Source organism: Trachemys scripta, chromosome 9 (assembly GCF_013100865.1).
Source record: "Trachemys scripta elegans isolate TJP31775 chromosome 9, CAS_Tse_1.0, whole genome shotgun sequence".
In the NCBI taxonomy this organism is placed as follows: Eukaryota; Metazoa; Chordata; order Testudines; family Emydidae; genus Trachemys; species Trachemys scripta.
In genome coordinates, this window is record NC_048306.1 from 64,561,952 (window position 1) to 64,579,727 (window position 17,776).

Sequence of the window (17,776 nt, forward strand, 5' to 3'; positions counted from 1 at the left end):
GCCAAATAATAGAGAAAAGAAGTCAGGTAAGGTTAATTCCCCTATTTAATAGTGGTCTTTGTATTATTTGCATCAAAAATTGGGCACACTTCCCAGCCCAAATTAAGACAATTTCAGAGGTTTTATTTGCCTTTTTTAAAAATGCAATCTTGAAATAAGGATGGGAAGCATCTCAAAAGGATAAGTCAGTCAAGGGAATGACATTTCCTCTGCCAATCCAAAGAAAAGCTGCTTTTCAAAAAGAGATAAGAAAAAGAGCAGAGAGTAAATAGCAAAGGAGAAAATGGTAGAAAGGTGGACTGAACAAGTCAGATGGATGAAGATACAGAAATGCAACAAGATTTAGAGAAAGACATACATAGCATTTTTAGTTTATTTATGCTACAGGATTATAACTGTATTTGACTTCACTGGGACTGAAGAGCGTGGCAGAAATCTGCTTGAGGCCCCGAATGTGCATTTTGGACTCCATTTTCATATGGTGAGCTGGGACACCACTCCAACTGAAGTCAGTAGAGCTGCATCTGACAACCAGGCCCTTGGGATTTAAGAAGAAAGGGTTTGATGAAAAAGGGTAAAGCTGTGCAAAGTGTGGTCTATGAAATATGTATTGCGCTACCGCATCTCTCACAAAAATATGTTTGGTTCTTTTAAAAAAAATATACTTTGTAATGCCTTGCTTAAACTAAAAGGAACAATATGTAGTCATCAATGAGGGGGGGCAAATGGAATAAATAAGGCCAATAACAGTGGACCAGAACATGATCTATCCATTTTGTTTCTTTTTCTTTTCCATCCTTGTTTCACCCTGCAAAGTGATTATTTTTAACTGTTAGTGATGACAAGCAGAGCTACTACTGTGGACAAGATGCCCAGTTTAAATATATATGTTAGAATCAGATAATGCAATTAGTGAATGCTTGTCATGACAGCATACCTCTAAAGCAAATAAACCAGTATTTTTCTAACCACTATACCTTCAAATGACTACTGATGTGTCTCAGTGCTAAAGGCAGGGTTCCTGCCACAACACACCAGTGTTTCTGTCCCCATCAATTCTGACATATACTCTTTCAGTAAAACACAAACAAACAAAAAAACACTTGCATTTTCCCCCAGGAGTGCAATACCATCTGATCACAACAAATCATAAAAAGGGCCCAGTGTTAATCAGCAAAAATAGAGCTGTAAAATTTGCAGTAAAACCACTTTTATTCCCTATAATGCAGTCAAATTTTACCATCTGTAAGGGAGATCTATTAATATTTCATGGTATGTAATTTCCAAAGTGCAGGTTTTATTTTCACTAATATTTTTTTCCATTCTCTCTTTCTCAGTTAACTTTGAATTTTGTTTGAATGATAAGTTAACTAAGGCTACTGTAAATAAATGCACGATAATAGTACAAATTCACTAGGAGGTAATCCCACTGCACAACTGGCTCTATTTCAGAGACCCCCAGAAAATTTCCCAGTTTATGTTTAAATCTGTTTCATCTGCGAGTGCAGATTGGAGACCCATTTCTGCAGCTCTTACTCACAGTAGGCCAAACTGTCATACCTTACTCATATTGCTTAGTATCTTACTATACACATAACCCCCACTGAATTCCATAGGTCTATTTGTGGAGTAAAATGCTACTAAGACCTTGATCCTGCAATATTTATACATATGCTTAAAGTGACACACTGTTAGTGGTCTGTGTGAATAATACCACCAAAATCAATTGGACTATTCACAGGGAGGATCAAGGCCTTAAGGGGAGTAATAGTAAGAGAAATGAGTGTCACTTACTCTCATGAAATCAGTGTAACTATTACTCACCATTAGTAAGGGTTAAATAGTCAGGTCTTGAATATGGAGCAAAAAAGATATTAAAGGCATGACAAGTTTTTGAATACTTCTGTAGTAAATATAACTATCTAAATATTTCATTAAAAACTACACTAAAAGAACAGTCGCTTGCAAAGCCCAACACCCAGAATGAAAGTTACCTATGCAACTCACTGCTGCCATAATTATTTGTGGTTACCAAATTATACATGCAAAAATAGCAGATACCAATTATTAACAACCACAAATAGCTAGTATTCTCCTCTCCAACAGGTTTTTGCACCTAAGTTCTGTACAGAAAGCATCTGAAAACCAACATTTCCTAATGGTCACCAGGAAGGGTGGAACTAATTTTTTTCTCATTATTATTTACAGCAAGATACTTGAGATTAGAGGATGACATATAAGCATGAAAACCAGAAAGGATGTTTAACCCATATATGTAATTTCTCATTCAAGGTTTGTGCCTATTTCAGAACTTGGCTGCATACAAGAAAAGACAAAATAGAATAGGTGGGATTTCTCGATGATGAGTGTTTCTAATCCACCCAGTTTCCTTATGCTAGCTCTACTGAGTCACATCCTCACACTCACTGAAAAGAACAACTAAATAAAGTCTCACACCTGTTTCAGTGACAGGGGAGGAAACCCCCTTTGAAGCTATCCAGGAACAACAGTCAATAGTAATGGTAGTTCAAGATACATGTTTAATTTACATTATCAGAAAAGAGTAAACATCATCCAAACTGTAATTGAATTAATCTGGCATTTTGGATAAGGATGATTTGCATAATTGCTGTAGAAAGGACCTCTGCCCCCTGGTGTTAAACCCATTCTCCACAAACTGTGTTTTTGATCAGTTAAATCATGTTGCCTGCATTCCCAGATAATAGCCTAATGGCTCATGTCCTGTGGACCCTCTCACAGGAGAAAGATTGAATTGTCCTCAAAGAAAACATGAATATGCTTGTGATATTTTTATGCAATAAGAGGGTAAAAGCCATAAACACTGGCCATGCCACGCTAGGCAGTAGAAAGTCTGATACCGAGTATAACAAGAATAATAAATGGCGTCCTTTTAAAAAATAGCTGTAGGAAAGGTGTGGAAAAGGGGAGAGAGAAATGAAAAGAATCCTTAGATTTTTATAAAGAGCAAAAGAAAGCACAAGGAGAGAGGAGGGGAACCTTTTAGAGCCAGTTCATTTTTGTTCTAGTTAGCTTTGGACACTACTTCTACAGGATGTGTGTGTTTTCAAAGGGGCTATTTTTACTTGAAATATATAATACTTCTGAATACAGTGTAATGAATGTTCCAGAAATATTGTTCAATTGGAAACCTACACAAACTATGTTTTACAAATTAATACCAAAAGGTCATTTAAGATTCATTTGTCTGGGACCCATGGAAAATTTGAATCAATGCAGATTAGCCAAACAATTTTCAACACATTACTTTAATGTTATAGCTGATCAATATAGTAGTCTTAAAAGATTGGAGAATTAAATTACCACTACCCATAAAGTAATTTGCAAGTGGTGATTGTTACTTAAAAAAAAACCCTTAAACACACTAATCTGTTAAAAGGAAGAGATAAGATGGGTAACAAATGACACCATAAATAGACTCTACTTGAACCTAGTTAAGACCTTACTCCTATCACATTAGAAAATGTAACAGAAAAGTTTATTTATTTTGCTCAGACCAGCAGTATAAATATACACAAGTTAAGAAGCACTTTTCACTGACTAAATGGCAAATATACAGCATTTTAGTTACAATTGGTTTATCTGACCCTAATTCATTCTGTTGAGGACCCAACAAACTGAAAAGTAACATCATGTGATATTAGTAGTATTGTGAAGGTATCTTTCCTCCTGCACAAAACAGAAATATAGCTTCTTTTCTGCCCCCCATGCACTACCACACTCAGTGCTCACCCCTGAGACAGGGAAAATGAAGAGAAGCAGAGATACCGGCTCAGACTAGATTAACAGTCTTCTGAGGATGATGACGAGCTGCCGGAGCAGCCTAGAGACTAGGCACTCATAGCACTGCCTATAAGCAAAGCGACTGTGAAATCAACCTGACGATGCGTCGAGAGGAAAAGGCCACATGGCAGAGAGGGAGACCTCAGCAGATGAAGAGCAGGATATCAACATGTGACAGATGCTGGAAGGGGTATCTTATCTCTGTAGCACAGCAACCTGTACTGCAGCATGGGACTAAAGTGTGCTTCACAACACAATGGACATCACTCTGCTCTCTCTCTTATATTGGTTTTACATTAACATTAGCTCCAATGACTTCCATAGAGTTACACCAAATTCACCTCATGTGCCTAAGTGAGCTGCGAGTCAGGCCCAGTGTCATCCTAGAGTGAATGTGCAGGCACGCTGGTGCAACTGAACTTCCCATGTGGTATTCATCATATAAGAATTAGCCCATTATCAAATTATATCAAATTTGAACCACATTGGTAGATCAGGGCTGACAAGAAAGGGGGTTATTAAACAGTCACATTAAGTAACTGACAGAAAAATTCTCATTAATTCAATCTCAGCACCACTTTCCAATCAGCAGGGAGTTTGTTTTACAAGTGCAATTTATACCAAATTCAAATAATCTCCATTTTGCTAAGGATTTAAGGAGCACTGCTGCTGATCCAGAGAGAGTAGTTAGCTTCAGGAGAAGCAATTATGCACAAGAGACCACTCTACGCTAAATTAACTACATCCTTGAGAAGTTCTTTCCACTTGTCAGAAGTCAGGGGTGTATTTCCATGATGGATATTTTCCCCCGCCTACAAAGGATTAATAGAGGATATGGATTAAGCACTCTACTCAAGATTGTGTGTTATCATCTCTCCTTCTGCAGGCTTTGATCTCCTGTATCTTCTTCACAACCCCTTTGCTAGCTAAGATTCACTTTCGCTTCCAGTTATCAAGATAAGTAGTGATTATAAGCATCAGAAGAAGTTTGCATGCTTCCCACAGAGCAATATGCAACAAGGCACAGTTGGCTCATAGTAGGGCTACTGACCTTTCAGAAACTCAAGAGTATTGTTGAAATACAAATAAACAACAGACGAATGAAATGGCTTCAGACCTTTATCTCAAAATTGAAAGTATGCAGACTCAACAAGTAAGCCTCCTTTCAGGGTAACAAGGAAGCACCTTTGGCACATAATTGATAAGTTCTGTGCTCATTTTTCACCCCAGATGTTTCAAATGTATTTGCAGACTATAAAGGTGCTTTTTCAGTAGTGTTCTGTGATCAGACCCATTTCTTACCATGTTTTAAAAGACCAATTTATAAATAGAAAATAAAAGATTCCTACCAAGACATTGCACCTATTGGTTTAAGATCCCTATAACAGAACATACCAAAAAACAAAAATGTACAATTAACACTAAACAGCTGCTAAAGTACATTGGAACAAGCGTTTTTGAAAAATGCCTACTATAGTGTTTGTTCTTTGTTGGAGCTTGGCACAATAGCCAAATGAAACAACAAAGCTTGAAAATTAGAAGTCAAAAAAAGGAAATTAAAAATTTACCTATTTTAAAGTTTAATTTTTTGAAATACTTTTGAAAAGTTCCTGATTTTTTTAAAGGAATATTTAATTGAAATTTGTAGTGCTAGGGCCAAATGATGCTCTCAGATACCTACACATGTGTAAATCCAGAATCAATTCACTTATGTCAGTGTAGTGACTCTGGATTTACCTTTGCGTATATTATAGCAAAATCTGGCCAATGGTCCATAATGTAGACCCACTGGGCCGAATTCTCTTCCCAGAGTAATAGAAATCAGGAGCAACTTCACTGAAGTAAATGACATTAAATCAGTATAAAACTGTTATGACTGAATGGAGAATCAGGCTCATTGTTTTTGTCATTTAAAAACTAAACAAACATCTAAGCTACATGTTAAGTAAATGCCTAGTACACAAGGACTATATGTCATAGAAATATACAATCTGTGTCAGGAGCTCTAAAATGTAATTTAAAGTATTATAATCTCTATGGTGAATGCATATTAACAGCTCTGAAAGAGCCCTCAAACTCCAGCAGACAAATGGAACCTCACATATACATGGCATACTTTATATGAAGACACAGAAAAATTGTGCTCAAATATTAAGGATCTAATTTAAAATTACACTTGGAGTCTAAATTTCCTAGCACAAGGTCTTAACACTAGTGTACAGTGCACTAATTCAGGAGCTCCTGATCTACCCAGTGCAAAAGGATTAAATCCAAAAAACAATAATACAAGTTGTTTGCCACTTATACACTTTTTCCAAAGAAAACCCCCCAGGGCCTCTGCCAATCTGCCCTGTAGGAAAATACCTTCCCGACCCCAAATATGGCGATCAGCTAAACCCTGAGCATGTGGACAAGACTCACCAGCCATACACCCAGGAAACAATTCTCTGTAGTAACTCAGATCCCACCCCATCTAGTGTCCCATCAAAGGCCATTGGGCATATTTACCGCTAATAGTCAAAGATGAATTAATTGCCAAAATTAGGCTATCCCATCATACCATCCCTTCCATAAATTTATCAAACTTAGTCTTGAAGCCAGATATGCCTTTTGCCTCCACTGCTCCTCTTGGAAGGCTATTGCAGCACTTCACTCCTCTGATGGTTAGAAACCTTTGTCTAATTTCAAGTCTAAACTTCCTGATGGCTGGATGAGACATGGATTATGAAAAACCAGTCAGCAAGAATGGAATTTTTGGAGGGGTAAAATCCCAGCCCCAACCAAGGATTCAATGAGATTTTAATCCCTGGAACCTGAACTACAAAAAAAAAAAAAAAAAAAAGCATTTATTACCAAACTTTTCTCACCAATTTCAGTATCTGCAACAGGCATCAAGATATCACATATGAAACCTATTCACAGAAGACTAAAAAGTTACACTGGTCTAATATCTGGGACTTCCTTTATCTGATGCTGAACAAGTTCCAAAAAGACAGAGAGACAGATGCACTACTGACTTTTTAACTGCTGATAATTCATGTACACTCAGATCTAGAAATAAATGCATTATTATAATGGGATAGCTGAAATTCCCTTCATTTAAATGATTTAAAATATTTATTTCTATCATTACCAATTAACAAGTATTGTCTGCTAAGTACACGTCAGAACTGAAGTGAGAGAAGAAGCAAGTAATCAGAATCACATGATTTTTAAGGTCTGATTTTACACAACCTACCAAAGATAGAAACTTTGATGAACCAGTACAAATGCTTTTAGAAACAGTAAATTTTCCCAAATAGTGGTCCAGAATTTGTGATCTGAAAGAAACACTTCTTTGTTGTATTGAACTCTTTATCTGCCTTTTGAAAGTGATTGAAGCCAGAGTGAAGAATTTGAACCTGATATTGATAAACAGAGCTAGAAAATAATAGGGGGAGACAGCACTGTTCTTTTATTTATCGTACATTGTACAATTTATCATATATTGTACAATAACAAAACTCCGCAAGTGGAAACATTGTAAAATAACTAAACTTCAGTAAATCCTGATTCCTGCCTGATTGCCTAACTACTGTATACAAGACCTCTTTCAGCAAACAATCCTTGAGCAAAGTTTGATCTAAATATGCTAAACACTATGTATATATTATATGTTAATCCACATTAAGCACGCATTAAGTGTGGCCTAACTCTGCTCACATAGAGCTTGATCCTACACTCACTGAAGTCAATGGCAAACTCCCATTTTCTTTAATGGTGCAGGATGACAGCCATTGAGCAGTTAAGCTAATGCAGAGGGCATTTTTGAAAATTCCACCCTGAAAGGCCCTAGCTTCCAAAGTCTTTTCAGAATTATGCAAGGACCTGATGACATTAACTTCTCCGTCTCATATGCAGATGTATGCATACAATTAACCAGCAAATTCTTCAGTGGCACTTCCTATTTGAAGCTGAAACCTAAAAGCAGTAACACCTTTGTGCCAATGTTACAGTATACACAAGCCTTCAGGTAAGACATTATTTTAAGAAAAACTCATTACATTATGAAGAATGTAAATGACTCTCATCCTTGCTCATACTGAATGATAAATAAGAATGAAACTGAATCTTTTTTTTTTCAAAAAAGAGATAGAGTTTTTAACATAATAATTGACAGAAGCGATAAGAAATCCTTTCTACAAAGGCATAATCCTTTAGGATTTCTGATATTACTGCTAACCAGCGACTGCAATGACATCTATGGATACTTTCCTACAGAGGATTACAAAGGATGATATAGTCAGAAATTATGTGGGACTTGCTCCTTTGCACCATGGAAATTCTTCCAGAGAGCAGAGTCAAGGACAGCATTGCCATCCACAGGCAGCTGTGATGAGGCAGGGGATTTCAAAAGATGCTCCTTGCCTTTGGTAGATCCACCAAGATTTCCATGGATCTCAGAGATCAACTGGAGTATGAGCCTGAATCTTCTCTGGGGATGGGGAATAATCCACATAGTGAAGCAGAGGGTGAACCCTCTGTTTTTACAGTGACATTTTTGCCTTGATCCCTATTTGTCACTGTGTGTAATTCTCCACACCTTTTTAATAATGCCATTTTGGTTTTTTAAAATATTTTATTCTTCCGTCTTTATGATGCTTTCATTGACTGTTTTAATGAGTGTATCAAGGTGGAAGAGGTGCTGGACGAGAACACTTTATGAATTAAATTGTAAAATGAGTTTAAACAAATCAACAAAAACATCACAACCACAACATGCCCCTTTGGTACTTTTAGTTTTCTTCTTACTGACTATGGAGAAAAGAGAGAGAGTATTATTTTGACATGTGCTTTAATATTAAGCAGACACATATTACTAGGTATAGCAGTTATTGCTGACCACTGGCTTTAACTACTGTTACTGTAAACACGTCACCTGTGATATTATGAAACAGTAGCACACAACTTCCTGATTAGCATCATTTAAACAACTCAGTTCAGCATTCAGTATTTCCTTAGGCAATTCTGTACTTACTACAGAGAGCTTACATGTCACTTTAGTGGTTTGGTCCTACCATTTTCAGTCTTGATTAGCATCAAGACATAGAATTAGTGACCCTCATGGCTGCTTTGGATACAGTAGACACTGTTACATAACATGTGGAATGTAACAACTGGAGGGGGAAATCATCTGTGGAAAGAGTACAATTAAGATCCAAGTTAATGAGCCCTGTCAAAAGTTTTAGCCCCAAATTTTGATTTAACTTAAAACATGACTGGTAAGTTTTCTGAACGTTATTAAATCTCTAGATTTTTTCCTAGTGGGAGAGAAGGAAACTAATAATCCACTGTTGAAAAATTCCTCATGTTGCCATAGTGCTTGTGGGACCTACAATATCTGTTTGTGGTGCTTACTCTGCAGCAACTAATAAGGGCAGGTCTACACTTAAAACGCAGCACCAGTGCACCGCTTCAGTAAAGACCTGGCTTCATACTATTCCCAGAGCTGTGCTAACATAATCAACGATGTTGTATAAACATATTTTGGTATGAGATACCTTGCTTATTCATTTTCATTCAGAAAACAGAAAATAAAATATTTCCTTTAGCAACTAAGTGGTATAAAGAAAAATGTAAGCTAATTAATCATCATCATCATACCAAGCTCTGATCTAGCATTTTTCATCAGTAGATCTCAAAGCACCTTACAAAGGAAGTCAGTATCATTATCCTATTTTATAGATAAGGAAACTGATGTTCAGAGAACTGGAGTGACTTGCCCAAGGTCTCCCAGCAGACCAGTGTCAAGTCTCCTCAGTCCCAGTCCAGTGCTCTGTCCACTAGGCCATACTGCTCTGAAGAGAAATCAAGAGTCCTGTCTTAGAAATAAACAGTAGAAAAATACATACATTTTATAAAAATATTTGGCAATTTCCCAGTATATGCCCATTGACTAGTTTAACATATTTTATAGGTAGTTGATTCCCCTTGGATTGTACAGCTTAAGATGCAACATACTACCACAAATTCTTGAGTAAGTATCCAAAGTATCCAAATATTACTTATATTGGAGTAAACTAGAGCAATTTCTTTATGGTCAGTTACATTAATTGAACCTCAGTCCAAGGATCCTGAGTTGTTACCTACCCTTTTCTAATTATGCCTCTTCATGTCAATAACATACCAGAGTAGAAACCAAAGTTTCTGATTCAAATAATGGCTTAGAACAGTTGAGGAAAATTATTTCATTCCTCTCCCACCCCCTCAAATCTCTTGCGATTACCATCATCCACCTTTTCCCAGGGCGGAATTTAAAGTCCCTATAGTTCCTACATTAAAGTACCTGATAGCAGCATGGAAACATTTTCCTTCTAGGAATCCTCTTGTTTTAAAAAGTCAAGAGTCACACTGACCACTGTATCCTAGCAAGAACGACCGGGAAAGTCCGAGTAAATGTGTACTATTGGTGTGGTAATTTCCTTTGGAGACATTATTATTTACATAGTATTGAAACACAATGTGTTAAAACTGCAAGGCTGCCTTCACTTAAAAACAGAGATCATCATGCTTCATGTTAATGTTTTTTGAGCTTTTCTTTCCCCCTCATAACTACCTAAAAACCTGCAGAGAGAATGGGCTATTTTCCCTCAAATTCCATAACATGACTCGACATATACACTGAAAGGGAAAGAAAAGAAACCCTCGGATGCAGCTTCTGACCCAAGGCAACGTGTCAGGAACAGTCAGTGCTGTGCAATGAGCGGGAAGGTGCAGCAGGCTGCCCATGTTACCCTCACCACATCCCGGCCGCGCTGCAGGGAACAAGCTACCGCCTCACCCAACATCACTGGGGGCTCCCGGATTGTCGTGCCTGAGCCCCCCAGGCTGCTGTGATTGCCAGTGGGTGGAATGACCCCTTTAACCACTGGCCCTTTCCTGCGTCTCCAGCTCCCTCCTCCTCTTCACCTGGGGGGCGCGGGAACTCAATCCACCCTGGTGCAGCATACTTCAGCGGAGTTGTGACACACCAGAGATGCATCTGGCCCCGGCTCCCCACAGCTGGGAGGAGTGGGGCGTGGTGGTGTCCATACATAGAGGGGAAGCCTTGGCATAGCACATTTCCAGCAGGGTTTCGTTAAACGGAGACGACGACTATTTAAAACAGCAACAGATTGTACCGAGAGCCGGGCAGCCCCTCAGCCCCCGGGGTTACTTACCGGGCAGCCTGCCGCCGGTGATCTCAGCGCGCCGTTCCGTCCACACGAGCCAACTTCACTTGGCACCGGGGCGCCCCCCGTCCCGCGCCACTTGCAGCGCGGCGCCCTCCCCACACCGGCGAGTGGGAGTGCGGGGCCCCGAGAGGGGCGGCTCCCCGGGAGCGGGGTGCTGCACACGCGGCGTGAGCCGCTGCCCGGCCAGCCAAGCCCCCGGCTCAGCCCCAAGCCCCCAGCCTCACCTCGCCAGCCACGGCAGAGCTGAGAGCTGCTGCTCAGCCCCAGACGCTCCCCCAGGGTCCTAGCGTCAGCCCGGGAAGGGAAGCCGGCAGGAGTCCGGGGAGCGATGACTCTGTAGACTTGCTCTTGCCACGTCTCGAGAGCGAGCTGCTTGTGAACGCGCTCCCCCTTCGGCATGGGACACCTTCCTTCCCCGACCTAGTCCACAAAAGCCCCTGGCCTTCAACCCCCACCCCTCAGCACTACAACTGGGAATCGTCTGCAGGAAATTGCCAAGCCTCACCTGCTACGTTAGTGGGCATCGGAGACCCTCCAGATTTAGCTTCCTTATTTATTTAGAACATCATTTATTTGTAATAACAGTTAACCAGCTCCAAAGCATCTAGTTGCCCACAGAGCTGGCTTGTATAAGCAAATGTTCTCATTATTGTTTCCCTCGTCCTAACTCCCTGTTCCTTTTGGTTGTGATATCCAAAGGTTCTGTTGTTTCAAAGGAGAGTGCAGTGCCAGCTCTTCAGGGCCCACGCTGTCTTTTCCTTTGCGTTTGCACAGCACCTAGCATCGCAGACTCCTGGTCTTGATTGGTGCCTCTGGGACCCACTGTAACACTGCTCAGAAATAAAAGGGGCTTTAAGGCACAGTAGGCAGATGTAAAGGGTGTCTGCCAAACCAACACGAATTTTCCAAAATATATTTTGTACTATACCTCATTAAACTTTCAGGCAGTTCCTCCTTTTATTACTGGTTATCAAAATATTTATAAGAGGCACTGTGGTTGAGTGGTTAAAGAACAAGGTTTATTTTATTCTGTTCAGGTTCATACATTGGCCTCATTACCATGGTATCTGAATGCCCAATGTTCCATTCCTGAAAATGCCACTGCCTTTTTCTGTGTGAAATTGGGTACATTTCTTAACCTCTTAAATTTTCAATTTCTCTGTTAGCTAAATGGGGATAATAATAAATAGAAGTGTGTGAAACATTTACAGTTTAAGGCAAAGCTCTTCGAAACAGAGTTTTTATACATTTTGTCATGAACTGACTGCTTTTGCATATTTTAACTGAGGTAGGAAATAACCAAAGTTCATGCCGTTCTTCACTTTCCAGCAGGGTCAGTTCAATCCATAGTCATTAAGTCTCACTAGGGAAAAAATTAGCTACCACAACTTATCCCAATAAACTTGTCTTCATTAATATTATTTATAAATATCTAATCATTCATTCATTATAGACAGAGCTGCTAGTGATGCCTTTAGTTAAGTTTGTCTATATTGAAATTCTAGATTGTTACAAAATATAAGCTGTCTGTAAGCTATTTCTAAGTTGGGGTACCTATATACATCCATGCATACGGGTGCATATACACCCAGGGAATATCTGATTGTGTGGTACAGTATAAATGATTTTTATAATCATGGCTTTTGGCTGTATTTCTCATGGCTGCTGAAACCATGAGTCAGTTGTGCAGGCCCTTCCAAACAACAATCAACAAAACCTTTATGTATAATATATAGGGTATTAATTTTAGAGAGAAACTTTTAGAAAATTAACTTTTTTAAAAAATTACTATTCTTTGTATCCCTCATCTGTAAATCCTGGCTGATTTGGTATTGTAAGTCCAATAATGCTAGCTTTGAAGGGAAGGATAAGATATACCCATTAAATTTTATTAGAATGGTGTAGACAGTATTTAAAATAACTTTTACATATATAATTATGTCCTGCTTTAAAATTTTGCAATCCACAGTATGGGTCTAGAGAGGAAAGTATATGTGGAAAATTAAAGTATACGTGGCTTTCAAATTGTATAAAGCTCCTGTTTCTAAATCTGATGAGTCATGAAGTATCAGACCTCAAGCATTTCATTGATCAAAAGCTAAATATTTCCTGTCCCAAGCCTCACCCAACTAGGGGAGAAACTCCATATTTGGAAAGGGGGAGGCTGGTTTTTTTAATGATTATTTAATTATGGTTGTTTGAAGCTTTTCCGTAGTTTGGAATGTTAGATGTCATTCTGGGGGAGATGGATTGGAGAAAAAGTAGAGAAATGAGTTGGTCATGTATGCACAATAAATGCAGTTTATTCACTGCAAATATCTGGTATATATGTAAGCAAACCATTTCTAATAATAATAATAAAAATCCTTTGCTTTTTCTATAACATCTTCTATTGGAGAATCTCAAAAGTATGAATTCTGAGGAACTCCTCCAAACATACTGCAAATTAGAATGCACAATCTGTTTATTAGCAAGACACAAAACTAACTTAAAATGGAGTTAAGATTGAGAGTACTTATCAGTTACTTAAGGGTAAAAAAAAATATTACAGGGATTTTGTAATTACTCCAAAACCAAAGATTACATACCCAGAAAATTCATAGTTAAGATTATACCTCAAATAAAGCCAAACATATTGAGGTATGGAAGTGCACAGTTGAGAAACTCGAACAACCTAAATCTGCCTTGTAGTGATGTTATACAATAAACATATGATTATGATTAAGGAAGTTTAGGATTTATAGCCACAAATTATAATAATTTTATTGTTTGAAATACATTAGAATTTTTAAATATTTTTTGCCTTCATCATATACTTTAAACAGGATTTAACAATGGAGTCACTACAGGCACCTCCATATGTTTAGGCTGGACTAATAAATTTGGTTTATTGAGCTAATTTAGATAAATTTTTGGTCATGAAATCTGCATCCCTGAACTATGCATCTGATAAGTATTGATTTAAGTTATCTTCACTAGCAACTGTATGAGCATGTCCTCCTGGAAGTTCTGGACCAGATTTATAATAATATGCAAAATATCCTGAGTAGAAACTCTCCCAGCTGAATTTATTATTGGGTTTCTGTAGCAGAAACCAAAAGAACCCAGGCCACACACCTCCTGTTACGGTCTAGCAGAAGGCAATTTCACATTGAGGCAAGTGTAATGAGTAATTGGATGGGTCATTTGGGGGACTGAATCCAAATGTATCAGTCTCTATTACTTCAGCTAATGAATCAGGTACATTTAACCCAATGACAGTAACAAATTCAGCATATGAACTGGGCAGCTTCCCATGGTAATACTATCATGGAACCCTGACTATACTTTAAAGCTACCCCTTAGAGATCCTGGAATGGTTACTATGGCAGTACCCAAGCCTGCCAGGATGAATCCCTAATCTGCATCAGGACTAAGTCAAGCCCTTGGATTCTTCTTGTACTATAAATACTTCCACGTTTATCTTTTTACAGACCTCTTCTGTCTGAGAGCTCAGCTGGTGCCATACATGTGCCAAAATGATACTCATAATGGTCGTCAGAGACATCGTTACAGATTTCAATACTCTGAACACTGGCATCTACTATCTAACCTCTTAATGTGCAAAAATGCTGCACTCCTTAAACTATCTTCAATTTTTCTTTCCACAGTTACGGGCAACCAGGCTAAGTGACGTCATTATCCAGTCACTTAAAATGAGTCAACCTAGTTCTTGATATACACTGAGCTCTTTTGCAAAAGAAGATAGTTATTAAAACACGCAGCAGAAATACAGTATAGTAAAGTCTGATTGTTACTCTTTTTTTTCAATTTTATTTTACCATTTTGTATTAATTATGGCATTTAATCTTAACAAAAGACAAAACCTTAGTGAAAAAAATCATAGAAATCAAAAATGTATACCAACATCTGTAAATTTAATCCCGGAAAAACATCTTGAAGAAAGAAAGATAATATAGCATGATCCAATGGCTGGAAGTTGAAGCTAGACAGCATCAGACTGGAAATAAGGCATACATTTTTAAGAGAAAGAGTAATTAACCATTGGAACAACTTACCAAGAGTCACGGTGGATTCTCCATCACTGACAATTTTTAAATCAAGATTTTTTTTTAAAAGATAAGATCAAGGAATTATTTCGGGGAAGCTCTATGGCCTTCGTTATACAGGAGGCCAGACTAGATGATTGCAATGGTCCCTTCTAGCCTTGGGCTCAATGAATTTATGAAAAGAAATGTACACATCTTCATTTTATGGTTGATCAAATAGTAATAATTAGACAGATTGAAATAAGAATAATCACTGAATAGCTATGACAGTCAGCGATTTAATAATCTGTTTGATCAATATCAGCATTGGTATTCAAATTGACAAGATTATCTTTCTTATTTTTAATTTGAGAAGCAAAAAAGGATTTTGTGTCATCATTATATATGCTTTTGGTGTCTAATTAACCTGAGCTTGGCAGGAGACAAGACAGAATCAGAAAAACTGAGAGCAGCAAATTCTTCATAAAGCAAAAGCAATTTCTTATATCTAAAATGAGTAATTTTATAAATTGATCTCTTTTTTAATCATTTTCTTCAAAAATGACAATAAAGCCTCATTTCATTTCCTAATTCTGGAAGGTTCTCAGATGCCACCGTGATGCATATTGTATAAGAACCTGCATAGCTCAATAATAACAAAAAAGATAAAACATAGCGCTGAACTCTAAAATATATTACCACTTTACAGCTATGGGGTGAGATCTTCAAAACCACTCCAGCCCTTTTCTTCTGGGTAAAAGGGCCAGAGCTCAAAAGGTGCACTACAAGCTCCAAATCAGGCCATGGGAGGATTCATCTAGCACAGTCACTATAGAAGACAACCATAAGTCTGCCTTCTGAGGACCCCTTCATGTGGCATGGGTTGGGGGATGGCAGAGCAGGAAGGGGTGAGGCTGCAGAGCACAGCGCTTTGGAGAGTGCTGTGGCACACAGGGTAGCCCAGAGAAACTTAATCTACATAGAGCAAGTCCCCAGTGTTGTCTAAATTACACTGGGGATCACTCCAGGCCTTGGAGCAGTGCAGGTTCAGGAGACCTGGGTGACCTTCTCAGGTGCATTTTCTTGGCAAAGTGAGAGTTAAGGATGACTTTGCAGTATTTCAATGAATTATTCTAATCCTTCTAAAAACTACTTTCTGCAATGTAGTACTAATGCTTTTAGACAAAATTAGAAATGTGTTGAACAACCAGAGCAAAGTCTACCATAAAGTATTATTTTTATGGATCTTTGACTGCTTTTGCATATTTTAACTGAGGTAGGAAATAACCAAAGTTCATACAGTTCTTCACTTTCCAGCAGGGTCAGCTCAATTCATAGTCATTAAGTCTCACTAGGAAAAAAATTAGCTTCGACAAATTATCCCAATAAACTTGTCTTCATTAATATTATTTATAAATATCTAATCATTCATTCATTCTAGACAGAGCTGCTAGTGATGCCTTTAGTTAAGTTTGTCTAACACTTTTCATTGTAAGACCTGGTTTTGATCTGTGTACAACTTTGCCTAAATTTTAAGACAGCATGAATAAAATATTATTAGGCATTTACTCCTCAACTGAGTAACCCTCGTATTCACTCACTGGGTCATGTCTAAAATTTAGATGGTAAATTCTCTTGAGCAAGAACAATGTTTTTTTTCTATCTTCTGATCAGTAAAAACAAGCTTTTGATTGATGTAAAATAATGTATACTACCCTGTCAGTAGTAATTGAAATAAGAGGATTCATGTATCCAGCTTGACTAAGAAAATAAAAGTTAGTCAATTGGTATTTGAGTGAAGTAAAGACGTTCTATTGCTATCCTAAATTCTATTGTGATCACACAACATTCATCTTCCACATGACATTCCAGACATAACCATAATCAATGTGTGTTTCTGTTCAATATCTGTAAAAAGGGAATCTTTCTAAATTGCCCAAATTCAATTAATTACTAATATTTTGTTCCATAGTAGGGAGAATTTTTGTTTTGCCATTTGAAAGGATTAGCCATTTAGCTATCAAAGCTGCCCTAAAAAATCCAGGATTGTTTATTATAACTCAGTGTATTCAATAGGACTATATTCCCAAAGATGAAGACTTCAGCAGAGGGTTGTATATCAGGTTTTTTAAAAGAGCTAATCCTGTGGTTTATGTTCCTCCTATTATTTGTCTTGATTTTGTGCTAATTTGCTAGTCACACAATTTCAGAATACAAATACAAAATGAATCTTAATGTCAGAGCCATGAATGCAAATCTGAATATGAATGTCAGGACCTGTGCTCATTCCTATTATGCCTCTTTGCTAGGGGAGATAAATGTTGATGCTACAAAATATTCAAATGTTTGGAAGGAATTTTAAATGATGGCAAGATAGCTTGCAATGTTAAATTGTGTATTAGAAGTTCACCCTTCTGTCCTTGACGTTGCTCCGCTTTCCTCTGGGAGTAGGGAAGGGGGGAAGGGCGGTGCATGGTCACTCCTTTTGAAGTCAGTCATAGATTGTCATACGATAGGTGCTTCTCGAGCTGTCAGTGAGAGATCATTAAAAACATTCTGAAATAATTTAATGAAATGTTTAATGAATATGCAAATATCAGACAGGAAGATAACTCATGTTTTCATTCCCCGTGTAAAGAAAAAGAATACATTATAGACAGAGAGGCAACAGTCAGCCACCTGAGCATTCGCTTATATAGGAGGGTAGTAGGG

General features: G+C 38.0%; 1 long non-coding RNA gene across 1 annotated transcript; it reads right to left on the reverse strand.

The window, feature by feature from the left end:
• Window positions 1-355: 355 nt before the first annotated feature.
• On the reverse strand, window positions 356-9,025 carry LOC117883300. Its single transcript, XR_004647229.1, has 2 exons — window positions 8,840-9,025; window positions 356-538 (listed from the first exon to the last, which is right to left on the reverse strand). It is a non-coding gene; the product is annotated as an uncharacterized LOC117883300 (long non-coding RNA).
• Between the last annotated feature and the right edge of the window lie 8,751 nt (window positions 9,026-17,776).